This window comes from Myotis yumanensis, unplaced genomic scaffold, assembly GCF_028538775.1.
Source record: "Myotis yumanensis isolate MYYU_CA2020_CCGP unplaced genomic scaffold, mMyoYum1.0.hap1 SCAF_20, whole genome shotgun sequence".
Classification (NCBI taxonomy): Eukaryota; Metazoa; Chordata; class Mammalia; order Chiroptera; family Vespertilionidae; genus Myotis; species Myotis yumanensis.
The window spans coordinates 11,913,217-11,928,802 of NW_027223771.1; positions in this window are offsets into that span (position 1 = coordinate 11,913,217).

Here is a 15,586-nt window from a genome sequence, read left to right on the forward strand (position 1 = left end):
TTCACAACAGGAGTTCAGAGATTTTGAGGGAACATTTATTAAAGATGGGGATAATGAAAAAAACTAGGGCTTAGAATAGAACAGGGAACAGCAGAGAGATGAGGCCTGGCTCCTTTGGCTCCGAGAAACTTGTGGGAAATACCAGTAAATGAGGGAAAAGGGGGGCTGCTGTGAGCTCACTGGTGAATCAGAGAAAAGGCGGCCTTGAGTGCAAGTTTAGGGGGTTAGCCTGGGATGAGCTGTCGCTGCTCATTGCAGCCCTGTTTGCAGGTCAAACAGGATCCCTTAAAAGCTTAGGAGAGCCTGGACAGTGGTGGCTCAATGGTTGAGCATTGATCTATGAAACTGGAGGTCACGGTTGCATTTCTAGTCAGGACACATGCTCAGGTGAGCTGGATCCCCATTGTGAGGCATGCAGGAGGCAGCCTATCAGTGACTCTCATCATTGATGTTTCTATCTCATTCCTCCCTTCCTCTCTGAAATCAATAAAAATATTTTTAATGTAAATTCTAAATCAATTATACTTAAATCAAATTTTTAAAAAATGATTAAAACTTTATACTTCCCAATTATTTTACTATTTTATTACGAATGTTCTTAAGCATGTTTGTACCTACTGTATCAATAAGTTGGAAATAAATATAATGATTTGCTACTGAAATATCTTCGTAGGCCAATGTTCAGCGCTATCACTTTGGAAGTTTGAAAGTGATGATGGTGATGAGAGTATTTACTCCAGGAAAATTGACAAATACTACAAACCTTGACTTCACTTAATATACTATTGATTGCTTCAACTTAAACTGAATGGTGAAGAATGTTAGCTACATTGTTAATCTTATAAGCGTATCATGCAAGTGGGCTTCAAATTGTACATAGGATAAAATTTGAGAAAAACAATTTTGCTTCCAGTATTCAAAACATATAGTTCCAAATAGCAAAGAAGGCAGTTGAGTCCTTGAGGATTGAGTGAAGTGAAAACAGATGTCTTAGATGGTGAAATGACTTCCTATTGATTAAATCATAAATTCATTTTAAAAATGGGCAAAAGTTCTGACAAGACTTTTCAACAAAGGAGATAAAGACAGGGTGTATAGATGCATAAAGAAATGCTCACTATACAATGTTTTTAGAAAAATGGATTTAAAACAAAACAACTTAACACTATTGAATTTGGGATTGACAATTTAAAAATATTAAACATCACATGAGCTCACAGAGATAAGGAAAAACTAGAACTGTCATTACTGTGGGTGGCTTGGAAGGCAAAGGAAGGCCCATTTTAGATCACAGTTCTGCATATATTCAAAGCAAAACACTCACCTATACTGCAACACTTAGATAAGGAAAACGCACATTTATGTAAAGAACTGAACCCAATATTCCCAGAAAATTTATTCATAACACCTCAAACCTAAAAATAACCAAAACCATAAATTGATCAATAGATAAAGTGGTTGTTCAAAGAGCACACTAATACTGAGCAATAAAAAATAATTAACTTTTCACATAAGCATTAGTGTAGAAACTCAAAATAACTGTGTAGCATGAAAGAGTCCCATATTTATTAAAGAATATGCTCATTATAGTGTTTATAACATATGAAAAATATGAACTAATCTTGTAAAGGAAGGAAAATCAATGACTGCATTTAGAGCTGGGGAAGGCAGAAAGAGAGACTATAAAAGGGCAGGAGGTAAATACAGGGTGTGGTAAAGTAGGTTTAGGGTTGTTAGTATGGAAAATAATATAAGGATTTATAATCAATAACACCAGAATAACCTCTTCCCTGGCCATTGTACTTCAGTTGGTTGGGCACCATCCCTTTCCCTGAGTTGCCATGGGTTCCATTCCAGGTCAGCCCTCATGCCTGCCTGGATGCCCTGTAGTTGACGTGCAGGAGGCAGCAGTTCAATGTTTCTTTCTCATATTGCTGTTTGTCTCTCTCTCTTCCACTCTTTCTAAAAGGTCAATAAAAATATTTTAACTATATAAAAGACATATTTTAAAAGGGAGAATAAACTCTGTGTTTTGCATACTAACATCTGTAAGCCTACTTTTGACCTAACCCAGCGGTTCTCAACCTGTGGGTCGCGACCCCTTTGGGGGTTGAACGACCCTTTCCCAGGGGTCGCCTAAGACCATCGGAAAACACATATATCATTACATATTGTTTTGGTGATTAATCACTATGCTTTAATTATGTTCAATTTGTAACATGAAATCGGGGAACACCACAACATGAGGAACTGTATTAAAAGGTCGCGGCACTAGGAAGGTTGAGAACCACCGAGTCCTAACCTGTATGTGGGTGAGAGATACGTTTATCTCACATGTGACATTTTTATAGCTTTATCACATGTTCAAGCTCACCACATAGTACACATTAGAAGAGTGCATTTTAGTTATAAATATACTCAATGGAGCTTTAACAAGCACTTCCAAGTAAAGACCTGGATATCCCTGGCTTGTTAGGAAATTAAAATGGTAACCCTATATGGGCTCTACCATCTCTCCCCTAATTTCCTGGGAGGAACAGCCTTGCCACAGGAGCAGCAAATATCGGCAAGCAGTGAAGACTATGGCCCTCTGAATCCACAGGAATGCTGACCGGTTACAAAAATACATCCGGGGACTGATTATAGGAATATTCTTCCTCTAGCTTCGAGGTCTTGCCAGGTGAGGAAACCTTGAAGTGAACACTCTAGATGGGCCAGGGGAATCCAAAAATCTGTGCTTATTTTCTCTGCCAATGACTTTAGCCACAGAAAACAGCTATGGAGGCCCTGAGAATGTCTGTAAGCAAACATCACACAAGCCACAGACCTTGGATCATTTGTGGAAAACGTAAAGAACAGGCACTTTTCATCTAATTTACCGGTCTTTCCCACTCACTATGAATAGTGTTTCTGTCCTAACGTTAGTTCCATTTAAACCTCCGAGTCTTACAACAAGTGACACCAGCCTATAAAATTTCATACATCATGGCACAGGGCTCCTTTACAGTATGTGGGGAAGAATCCTCCTAAACATTGCTGAGAATTCTGTAATACTTACTGTGAACAGACAATATAATTTATACTGTTCCCACGGGCACAACAAAGGACTCCTATCCTGGGTGACCATTGAACTCAGTAATAATAGAGGCACCAGGCTGAAAATTAGAACCACAAATTCATGTAGAATTTCTTTCAAGACCTTGGGCAGCAATGCAAAATAACCCAATACTGGACAAAGTGATTTTCTGCTATTATTAAGTGCCTCCCAAAGCACAGAAGGTTTGGGACCCCACAAATGCTGAGTCATACTAACTTACTCTCCTAAAGGAAACATTAAGAATAAGGTGCTGCCCTGCTCAGGGGGCTCAGTGGGTTGGAGCATCCTCCCATAAAGCATTGCCCCAGAAATTAGTGGCCTGTTTCATTCATGATAAGGGCACTTAACTAGCTTGCAAATTTGATCCTTGTTCAGAAAGCAAAGAGGAGGCAATTGATCCATGTTCCTTTTTTTTTAAATCGATGTTTCTTCTTTTTGCACTCTCTCTCTCACTTCCTCCCACTCTCTCTAAGATTAATAAACAATTCCCTGGGACAGAATCAAAACATTAAGGTGTTGATATTTCAAGTGCATATGGTTAAATCTAACGCTATCTCTCTAGAACAGTTATCACAACCATCTGAGCTCACCGGAAGTCTGTCTCCTTTCATGTAAGAGTATAAAGAATCAATATCAGGGATTTCAGAAAAACCCCACACTATTAGTGTCATAACCATGATCCCCACCCTGTTTTTATTTAATCCCTAAAATCTGATGGTTTCTGAGTAAAGTCATCTGTTTTTGCTTTTAACTTAGGTTAGTGTTTGGGTGATAAAAATTAACTTTCCCCTGGGAGAAGCTGTTTGAGGGATTACAACGTAACTTTAGACACAAGAGTGAGCGGAGCCCATAGTGAACTAGAAACTGTGCTTTCCCCGGTGAAACCCATGTTTTAATGTCTATAAATATGGCCAGTGACACAGGAGGCACGAGTCAGCCAACTTGCAGTCTTTCTTAAAGCAGAGAATCCTCTGGAGACCACGTGGAGGCTGGTGTTGGGATCTGAAAGATGATTTCCTGAGACAGATGTATTGTAAATGTCCAAGGCGCCTCATGATCTCAAATAGTATTTCTTCTATTGCAGACCCTGCCCCATTACTGTGAATTTCCCTCTGGCAATGACTTTTCTGAAGGGGCTGCCCATCAGCCCTTCTGAAGGCAGCCTGGGGATGGAGGCAAACTGTGAGGCCTCCTGAGGAGAAGGTCAAGTCCTGCCACAGCGCCCCCATGCCCCAGGACCCCCTTTCTAATTCCAGTGTCCACAGCAGCCACAGTGACCTGGTTTCACCTCCCAAATGGGGGGAGGAGGGTATGCTCCCAGCAGGCCTTCCAACTGGACTCTGCCACCCCTTCCCAGATTGTCTCAGGGAGGCCCCCACTGATCACCACTGGCTTCACCTTATGGTGTCACTGTCTGTGGGCTCTGATAAGGGCTGGTGGAATTTGGGTTCAGACACGTATGGAAACATCAAAAAGGTATGTTGTGTTTTTCAAATGTCCATTTTATATCAATTCTACTTGAATCCAAATTTAAGAAAGGTTTATACTTGATGCATGCCAATAATTTTAGTTTTATTATGAAAGTTTGCTGGGGTCCATCCCCAGCAGGTCCAGGGGTTCCCCAAGGTGTGGACGGAGTCGGCGAAGAAGGAATGACACGGAGGCAGCATTCAGTTGATCAGCAGCCTAGCCAGGATCTCTAGCCACGATCTCTGGCCAAGTTCTGGTTAGGATCTCCAGCCTGGTTCTGTTGCCATGTTCTCTCACTAGGTTCTCCAGCCAGGTTCTGCAGGTTCTCCTGCCATGTTCTGTCTAGGTTCTGTCCAGGATCTTTTGCCATGTTCTCTCGCTAGGTTCTCTCTCTAGGTTCTGTATAGGATCTCCAGCCAAGTCCCATCTCTAGGTTCTGTGTCTAGGTTCTGTGTCTAGGTTCTTCAGCCAGGTTCTTTCGTTAGGTTCTGTTTCTAGGTTCTGTCTCTAGGTTCTGTCTCTTATCGTCTTGTTACATCTGTATTTATACCAGTTGATTTTAATCGTATCAATTTCTATTGCAAAGGTTAGGGCGTTTCTTATCTCCATTCCAGGGAGTAAAGATTATGTGGCTTAAGCGTGATTGTTCTTAGTTAAAGTGATTAACTACCCACCTGGCACTTAGTTAAGGGGTTTTATTCCCTCCCTAACTTCAGGGAAAAATCCCTACCTGGGGAAACAACCTTTCTCGGAGAGGTGACCTTGGTTAAAACACATAGCGCCAAGAAGGGGAGCAAACATATTAAGAACAGTATGCCATATATGCCAGGTCCCTTTGAAACATATGTTGTGCAGATGTTTCTTCCCTGCAGCGACTGTGTCAAGGAGCAAGGATGGACCGGCTCCCGGCAAAAGTTCTTAAACGTATTTGGTACTGCTGTATCAGCATGTTAGAAATACAATGTAATGATGGGCCACTGAAATATCTTACCATGTCCATGTTCAGAGCCATCATTTTGGCAGTTTGAACCTCATGACAATGAGAATATTTACACCGGGGATATTAACAAAGATTACAAAGCAGACTTCACTTAATGCATTATTAAATGCTTAGACATACTACATTTGGTGGGGAATGTTAACAATGCAGATTAAATCTGTAAGTGTATGGTCCAAGTGCGTTTAAATTCTACATGGGTTAAAAATTGAGAAAATGTGTTCCACTGCAATAATTAATATCTCTGGTTCCATATAGCAAAGAAGTAATTACAGTCCATGAGAAATGAGTGAACTTCAAACATGTCTTACATTGTACACTGTCCTATTGCTTAAATTAATAAATTCAGTTTACTTTTTTAATTCTTTATTGTTGAAAGCATCACATATCTACCCTTTTTTCCTCTCCAAACGGCCCCCACCCTCCAGCCCAGGCCTTCACTCCCCTACTGTCTGTGTTCAATGGTTCTGCTCATATGCATACAAGTTATTCAGTTGATCTCTAACCCCTCCCACCCTCAGCCACCCTCTCCTACCTTCACTCTGAAGTTTGAAGGTCTGTTTGCATCTTGTCTGTCTCCTGATCTGTTTTTATTCATCAGTTTATGTTGTTCATTACATTCCATTCATGAGTGAAATCATGTGATACTTAGCTTTCTCTGACTGGATTATTTTTCCTAGCATTATGCTCTCAAGGTAATAAATTCATTTAAACAATTGGTAAAAGATTCTGAGCAGACATTTTAATGAATGTGATAAAGATAGTGTAAATAAATGTATGAAAGAAATGCTCACCATAAAAAATCTTCAGTAAATAGAAGTAAAAAGAAAGGGAGTAAATACTATACTCATTTATGGGGTTAGTATCTATAAAGATTAACCATTGGATGTGCTGGCAGGGTTGCAGAAAAAGTGGAATTTTTATTAATGTGGGTGGATGGGAAGGCAAAGGGCATGACCATTTTAGATCACAGTCCCACATATCTTACAATGTAACACATTCACCTACACTACAACATCGAGATCAGTAAAACATATATCTGTATAAAGAAGTGAATGGAAAAATTCCCAGAAGATTTATTTATACTCTCCCAGCCCTGGGAATGAACAAAATCATAGACAGATCATTAGTTAAAGTGGTAACTCACAGATCACAATACTACTCAGCAATAAACAAAATAACTATTCACATAAGTGTTTGTGTTGATTCTCAAAATAACTGTGCAGCATGGAGGAAACCAATATTTGTTAGAGAGCACACACATTATAGTGCCTATAATAATATAAAAAATAAGAACTAATGTGTTGTAATGGAAGAAAAATCAATGCCTGGATGGAGGACTGGGGGAGGGGGAGAAGAGAGAGAGAGAGAGAGAGAGAGAGAGAGAGAGAGAGAAGAAAGAAAGGAAGAGAGAGAGAGAGGTGTTATAAAAGGGCAGGAGGTAAATACAGGGTGTGACAAAAGAAGATATAGAGTTGTTAGTATATAAATTAATACGATAATTAACAAATAATAATAAAAAATTTACTCTGCCCTGGCTGAAAGGGTGAGGGCTATGCCCTCCATCTTGCCCCATATCCTCCATGTTGGGGCAGTAGCCATGCGCTCAGACCTCCTTCTTCTTGGAAGCCCAGGCCTCTGCTGGCCATGCCCGGGATTTCTTTAAACTAACCAATGACAGTCGAGGGATGTGCACGCCATAAAAATTACCGCATCCTATGTAATAAGACCCGGCTTGCGCCTGGCCAATCGGCAGGGCCCACAGTCAGCTCTCCTCCCCTCACTCCACCACCTATTAAAACCCTGTTTTTTCCCATGGCGGCCTCTCTCTGCTTCCTGCCGTCGGCGAGGTGGGGGAGCCGAGCTAGCTCAAATAAAGGACTCTCTGCTTTTGCATCGGACTTGGCCGGCTCCCCGGTGGTCTGTTGGGGATCTTGAAATCTGGGCATAACACTGGCCAGTGTTGCTCAACTGGTTGGCACCATCCCCCACACTAAAAGGTGACTGGAACAGGTCAGGGCACATGCCCTCCTCAAACCCCAGTAGGGGACAGCAGGAGGCAGCTGATTAATGTATCTCTTCATTTAGATGTTTCTCTCTCATTCACCCTCCCTTCCATTTCCCTAAAAGAAACGATGAAAGTGATGTTTAAAATACCTTTAAAAAGAATAAACTCTGTTTTGGGTGCTCTAACTTTAAATCTATTTTTGCTCCACTGTGTATATCAGAGATAAGTTTTTCTCGTGTGTGATGGTTTCACAGATTTATATGTACATCAGAGCTCACCAAAGAGAAGACATTAGAAAAGAGCCGTTTGTCGCACGTCGCTTCTCATATGCTGGGGCAACAGCCTTTCCTCAGGGGCAGGAAATATTGGCGAGCAGTGTAGTCTATGCCATCAGAACCAACAGAAGTGCTGACTGGTTACTAAAGTCACAGCCTGGGATTGGTAGACTCAAAATGCCGACTTCTGCGCATGGGCCACGAAGTTTCAATCGCACTGTACATGTGCGCCCACACGTGGTATTTTGTGGAAGAGCCACACTTAAGGGACCACAGAGCCACATGTGGCTCGTGAGCCCCAGTTTTTCGACCACTAGGTTAGAGGGTTATCCTTCCTCTAGTTTTGAGTTCTTGCCTGTTGAGCATCAACCTTAAGCTGAACACCCTAGAGGGGCCAGCACAGTTCACAAAACCATTAGGTTACATTCTCTGCCAATGTATAGCCAAATGTTCTCGTCACTAAAAACACAGCACCATTTCCTGGAGAATCCATGCTACCTCTGGGACTGGCTGTGTGTGCGTGTGTGTGGAGGGGGCAGCTTTATTTTTAATAAAATCAAAATGGAAAATTACCCCAAAGATGCAAAAACAGAGACTCAAACAATACCAAAACTTCAGGGGTGTGAGTGTACTGGCCAGAGGCAGGGCTTTCCAAAGGTGAACTGGGTTGTGGGCCCAAAGCATCATGGGCTTCTCCTGAATACAGAAGTAGGTGCAGATGCAGTGAGCCAGGTGCCTGGGGGGTGGGGAGGAGCAGGCTGGAGAGACCTCTGGATGGAGATAGAAGAGCCTGGCCAGCTTCTCTCATGGAGACACAGAACCCAAGTTCCTCCCAGGACCTTGCCTGGGGCTCCTCTCTGCCAACTCCTGGGGAAAACAGAGCGTGTCCAAGCTGCAGTGGGAACATCCCAGGAAAAGGCAAGAGAGCACAAGGAGGGGTGGGCTGTGCAGGCAGAGGCCCCTTGTCAGGGCAGCCGTGGTGGATGGTTCTATTTTGTTTTTCATAATCCTCACAGGAGGATATTTTTCCATTGATTGTTATTCAGAGTGGAAGAGTGGGGATGGGGTGGGGAGAGAGAGAGGGAGGGAGGGAAGAAGGGGGGATGAAGGGAGAGAGAGAATATCTTGGATGTAAGAGACACACATCCACACATCAACTGGATTCCAGCTGCATCAGCCCCCAATAGTTTTCAGGTATTAAACCTGGAACCCAGGTACTTGCCCTTGACCAAGGATTTGATTCACACTCTTCATGTGTGTAGGCTGACACTCTTAACATTAAGCGACACTGGCCAGGCCATGGTGGATGTTGACCCAATAAGGAAAAAGAGGACCATTTTGTTTCCTTAGATTGATAAATATCTACAATTTCAGTGGCTAAACTTCAAAACACTTGCATCCCACAAGGGGACCCTGAGTCTGAGCAGCCTGCAGCCCATCACGCTGGGCAGACAGGGCATCAGCCTCTGCAGAGACTGCTCCTCTCCCTCCCTGGGCAGGTCAATGGCTGGAGCACCTCATTCCAGCGGCCTAGTTTGGGTATGACTGAGTCTCAAGTTTTCTTGAAGGACATGCCAACTCCCAGGTCATGACTGCCCTGGTAACTTATGTTCCATTTCCCACTAACCATGGCCCCAAAGAACAGAGCGGACACCAGCCTGAACTGGGACTGGAGCGGCCTCAGGTCCACGCACATGGTCCAGCACCAACTCTCCCTGGCAACTGCCCTGGCTTATTCCTACCCATACAAACCTGCTCAGCTGCCACTGCTGCTCCCAGCCTTGACACCTGAGAGGAATCTGAGCTCCTCAACCACATGAATTCTGAAACAGCCCAGTCTCCAGCCCTGGCTGGAAGGCGCAGAGACCTCAAGGGGAATGTCAAGACCCAGATCTACACCCGCCCCCTTAGGTTTTAGTCTCAGGGAGCACAGATGTCATCACCCTGGGTGGGTTCGCCACCCTCCACACTGACAACGGGGGCACCTCCCACACTGTTCCCTGGGTGATTGCATGGTTAACCCTCATGAGAACCCTGGCTGCATGTCACCATGGGGTCCCTGAGCTGTGCTGGTGTTCACATGTGTGTGGATCGACTGGGAGAATAAAACATGTATATTGATTGATTTGAGAGAGACATAGGGAGAGATAGAAGCATTAATTTGTTGTTCCTGTAACTTCCTACAGTGGATTATGGTGGGCCTGCCAGGGTCATACATTTTCTTGCATGTGCCCTGACTGGAGGTGGAACCTGCAGTCTTGGAGTTATTGAGATGATGCTCTGACCCCCTGAGCTATCTGCGCACATCCTGACATATCGGGTGTTTTACGTTAAGTAACCCACTAATGTACCTACGGATAAATAGATACAAGAACAACTATCATGATTGATGATGGAAGGCTAGAATAGGATTCATGGGCTTTCATAAGTGTTTTCCTCATATGGACAGATTTCAAATAAGCTATTTCAAAGGCAGAATGGGTCCTTGCATCAGTTATATTATTTGCCAAGAAAGAAGCACTGAGGAGGGCAGGAGGAACTTGGTTTCAGGAATGCAGGCATGAATGGAAACATCAAAAGGCCATGTTTAAAAAGTGTACATGTGAGCCCTCCCTGGTTTGGCTCAGTGGATAGAGTGTTGTCCATTCAACTGAAGGGTTGCAGGTTGACTCCAGTCAAGTGTATGTACCTCCATTACAGAGTTCATCACAGGCACCGGTTAGGATGTGTACAGGAGGCAACCAGGTGATGTGTCAACCTGAATGGTTTAAACCTCTGCCTCATAGAGAGTAAATCCAGGCTCAGAGACTGAATGTGGATTACCTGATGATAGAGTCAATAAAAGGCAGGACTAGAAGTCAAAACCATGTGTCTACAACAACGGAGGTCTGGCCTCTAATGTTAGGCTGAGATTAACACCTAGGTCTCCTAGAGAGTAGAGTTGCTACTTCATAACCATTAGGATTGGCTAGATGTTATACCCATAAAGCTTTAGTGGCTTTGCATAGAGAAGTTATCTTTCTTGTTCATACCACATGTCCATTCTGGTTCTCCTGGGACCGGAATAAAGGAGGAGCCACCATGGAGGTACCTGTTGACGTTATCAGAGATGGACAGAGGGGGTGGCCAGTCTGTGTTTCCAGTCTTCTGTTAGTGGTGACAGGCTTCACTCCCACCACATTTCTTAGGTCAAAGCACATCACAGCGCTGCAACCAACCTCAGGGAGTCGCAGCAGAACCTGGTCTACTTGATGGGCCTCATTAAGGCGACCATATGGTGCCAACCTCTTTTGGGCTGTGCAAGGGCAAAGGAGAGGAGTGGGGATTGGTAGTCAGTCAGGATTTTGTCCCCAAGCTGCCCAAAACCATCACTTTCAAGATTCAAAGGAGTGAACATCCAAATACGGAGTTTGGTAAGATGTCATGGGCAGGAAACTCAACACCAATTCTGAGTGTGACTTTGGGAACATCCCTGGCTGCCGGGATTCCCCTACTTTGGTCAAGGTCAAGACTCACATGTTAAGAGTGTTTACTGGGAAGGGTATAGGACTGAAAGCATCCCAGCATCCCTGTTCTTTTCAACTAAATCAGTCAGTACCTGCTTCTGAGTTTCCTTTCTTTTGCATGGCCCTGGTGAAGGCTCCCAGTGAGGATGATGGTGAAAAATGCTGACGTTGACATCAATGGTGATCCTGTGCTTTCCATTTGTTCTGTGTATGAACCTGTGCTAAAGGGTCCCTGGATGGTTCTCCACACTGGTCCTAATTCGTCCTCCTGGCCCCAGAGTTGGGTGGGCCATGCACACCCAGTAGATGACCAGAGCCAAGAATCCCAACAGTGACGCTCCATGAAGCCACAGGCACCTTCCTCTATTATTTGTCAGCCTAGCTTTGACATGGCAATGGACACCCCTCTCCTGGGATGCCCAGTTCCTCATTATCAGTGGGGACTGAGGAGCCTAGAAATCGTCCCCCTCAGCTTTGCTCCACATAAACTCATCCTCGTATTCCGTTCCAAGTATCCTGGATCCTCCAACTTCTTCACAAAGACCAGTGTCCTTCACAAATGTTCCCAATTCACACCCTATATCTCCTGTCTGTCATCAGAGTCTTCCTCAATTCCCCACCTTCCCACAGTCTGGAATTCTCTGAACTGACCCTATGCTTAATCCATCCTTGAGCCCTGAGATGGGACCTCTAGAGGGACACCAGACACCGGGAAGGGAAGAAGGGGCTCACCTGGGGGTGGGGAAGAGGAACATATTGATGTAGAGGAGGGTGCCTCTACAATGCCTCTCCAGAGATTGCCTATGCACTTGCCCATTGTGGGGGTGCACAGACTCAGAGAGAAACATACAGATAACCCAAGCACAGAAACACTATGGTGCAGAACACTCCCAGCCTCTGCTGGGCGCTCAGGTGCTGGGCTTATAGCCAGGTTCACATAGACCCACACTGTAGACATGGGCAATACCATGAGTGACTAGAGGCCCGGTGCATGAAATTTGTGCAAGAGGAGGCCTTCTTTGGCCCGGCTGCCGGCACCAGCTTCCCTCTGGCACCGGGGACCCGGGCTTCCCCCGCAGCCCCGGCTTCGCCCAGAAGGTCGTCCGGAAGGATGTCAGGAAGGACATCCGGTCTAATTAGCATATTACGCTTTTATTATTATAGATACCCTCTTAAAGAACTTCAGGGCGGTAGCTGCGGCCTTGGTTATCTTGCAGTCTCCTCGGCTCGCCCTCTAGCCGCCATCTCTCCCCTTCCCTCCCCTTCCCCGTCGGTGATCACCGATGAGGGCTCCAGTAAAGGCATGTGGCTCTTTGGCCCCTTGCGTGTGGCTCTTCCACAAAATACCGACTTCTGCGCATGGGCCACGAAGTTTCAATCGCACTGTCCGTGCCCACCCGTATTTTCTGGAAGAGCCGCACTCAAGGGGCCAAAGAGCCGCCTGTGGCTCTCGAGCTGCAGTTTGCCGACCACTGCTAAGCCCTTGTTCCTATATGGCAGTGGTTCTCAACCTTCCTAATGCCGCGACCCTTTCATACAGCTCCTCATGCTGTGGCGACCCCCAGCCATAACATTATTCTCGTGGCTACTTCATCACTGTCATGTTGCTACTGTGATGAATCGTCATGTAAATATCTGATATGCAGGACGGTCTTAGGCGACCCACAGGTTGGGAACCGCTGCCTTAGGGGTAGCTGTTTTCACCTCCCTCAGGTCAACCCCTGAGTCCCTTTCCCTCCCACCGCCTTCCCCATTTGGCCCCGGGGTGGGGGGGGGGGCTGCTTCTAAGGCTGCTGGCCCTCAGGGGTGTTGCCCTACCTGCCTGCCACCTCTCCTCTCTCCCTCCGAAGACGGACTCTGCCCACGTACACATTTTTGTGTTCGTTATTGATGGACTCTATTTTTTAAAAATATATATTTTATTGATTTTTTACAGAGAGGAAGGGAGAGGGATAGAGAGTTAGAAACACGGATGAGAGAGAAGCATCGATCAGCCGCCTCCTGCACACCCCCCACTGGGGATGTGCCCATAACCCAGGTTCATGCCCTTGACCGGAATCAAACCTGGGACCCTTCAGTCCGCAGTCCGACACTCTATCCACTGAGCCAAACTGGTCAGGGCGGACTCTCATTTTTTTTATTATTACTTGGACCTTGGTCGTTTTTATGCTAGCAAAATGTCTTGTTTTATTTTGTGTTTTTTGGGGGGGGAGGGAGTGAACTTGCTGATTCTGTAGCAAAACCTGGGTGGGGGCCCTGACCGGTGTGGCTCAGTGGATAGAGCGTCGGCCCGAGGACTGAAGGGTCCCAGGTTCGATTCCGGTCAAGGGCATGTACCTTGGTTGTGGGTGCATCCCCAGTAGGGAGTGTACAGGAGGCAGCTGATGGATGTTTCTCTCTCATCGATGTTTCTAACTCTATCTCTCTCCCTTCCTCTCTGTAAAAAAATCAATAAAATATATTTTTTAAAAAATGAAAATAATAAAAATTTAAAAAAATACCTGGGTGGGGGTTGGGGTGGGGGGCTAGTTTACTTTGTTGTAAAGACTTGGTACCTGGCTCCAGCATTTTCTATGAAGTATACTTGGATGCCATGCCTGAAATCTGGAAGCATATGTACAAAAATCCTTTTTACGTTTTAGTTTTAATAAATCATTGTGCACATGTCTAACATTTTTTTTCTAGGATCCATTCCGTACAGTTTTAAGGGATATTCGTTGAAAATTTTTCGTGTTAATTCTTACTTTGGATGTGCACTTAGACAAACTTTTAGAAGGTCCTGTGGTTTTTATTTTTTTCTGTTGCCCTGCTAGAGACGTGCTGAATTTTATCCCTTTACAGCAGCGGTTCTCAACCTGTGGGACACGACCCCTATGGGGGTTGAACGACCCTTTCACAGGGGTCGCCTAAGACCATCGGAAAACACATCTATAATTACATATTGTTTTTGTGATAAATCACGATCCTTTAATGATGTTCAATTTGTAACAATGAAAATGCATCCTGCATATCAGATATTTACATGACGATTCATCACAGCAGCAACATGACAGTGATGAAGTAGCCACGAGAATAATTGTATGGTTGGGGGTCACCGCAGCATGAGGAGCTGTATGAAAGCGTCGCGGCGTTAGGAAGGTTGAGAACCACTGCTTTACAGGCAAAACTTTTGAAATGGTGGATGTGGCTTTTTAAAATCTTTTAAAATTCCTGTGCGTCCATCTCTTGTACTTGAAGGATTTGCTTATCATCTTGACATGATTGGTTGTTTCTTTCTGTGAGAATTTATTTCAAAGTATGCACTGTGCAGTTCTAAAATATTTTGTGTTAAGCATGTGTTTTCATCCATATAAACCAGCGGTTCTCACCTGTGGGTCGCGACCCCTTTGGGGGTCAAACGACCCTTTCACAGGGGTCGCCTAAGACCATCGGAAAACACATCTATAATTACATATTGTTTCTGTGATTAATCACTATGCTCTCATTATGTTCAATCAGGAAGGTTGAGAACCACTGAAACTGTTTAAAAATTTTCAGATGGTCTAGCTTCACCCCTCTTATTGGTTTGTCTGTAATGAATGGTTACAACAAGGGTTATATTTTACCTTCTAAATGCATTATTTGTATTTTCAGAGCAGGGTTAAACGGTGTTTTTTTTTTCCTATAGCTGCTGGCCTCATGGAAATCCTTCCCCAGCGTTTTGTAGCGCCATCTACTGGCAGGATGGCATTATATGGGCAAAACAACTTGTTTAAAAACTTGAGTTTAGGGCAATTGCATCAGATTTAGACGTTTTGCCATCAAAAATCTGTGCAGACTTGGTGACACATTTACTTGCAACTAAGGTGGGCTTTACAGGAATGTAGCTACGAGTCCAAATCTCATGTAAACTTCTCTGCACAGCTTGGGCAATGGCCCCGAATTGCTGTGACAACTAACCAACCAGCTGCGTGTCCTGGTATCCTTAGGTGCAAGTTGTAAAGCAACAAACCTGTATTCTGCTTGGTTAACAAGTGTGTACTTGTAGCCCTTTCATGCAATAGATTTCAAGTTGTTGTTTATAAAAACAAAACAACGATATAGGAGAAAATTACCTTCCTGAATAGAAATATAGAATAGCAACGTTTATGGATATCACAAATAAACCCTGACCTCCTGGCTCAACGGTCGACACTCAAACCCTGAGCCACACCAGCCAGGCCTGTTGCATTGCTTTTGGACTCCGTCCTTTAA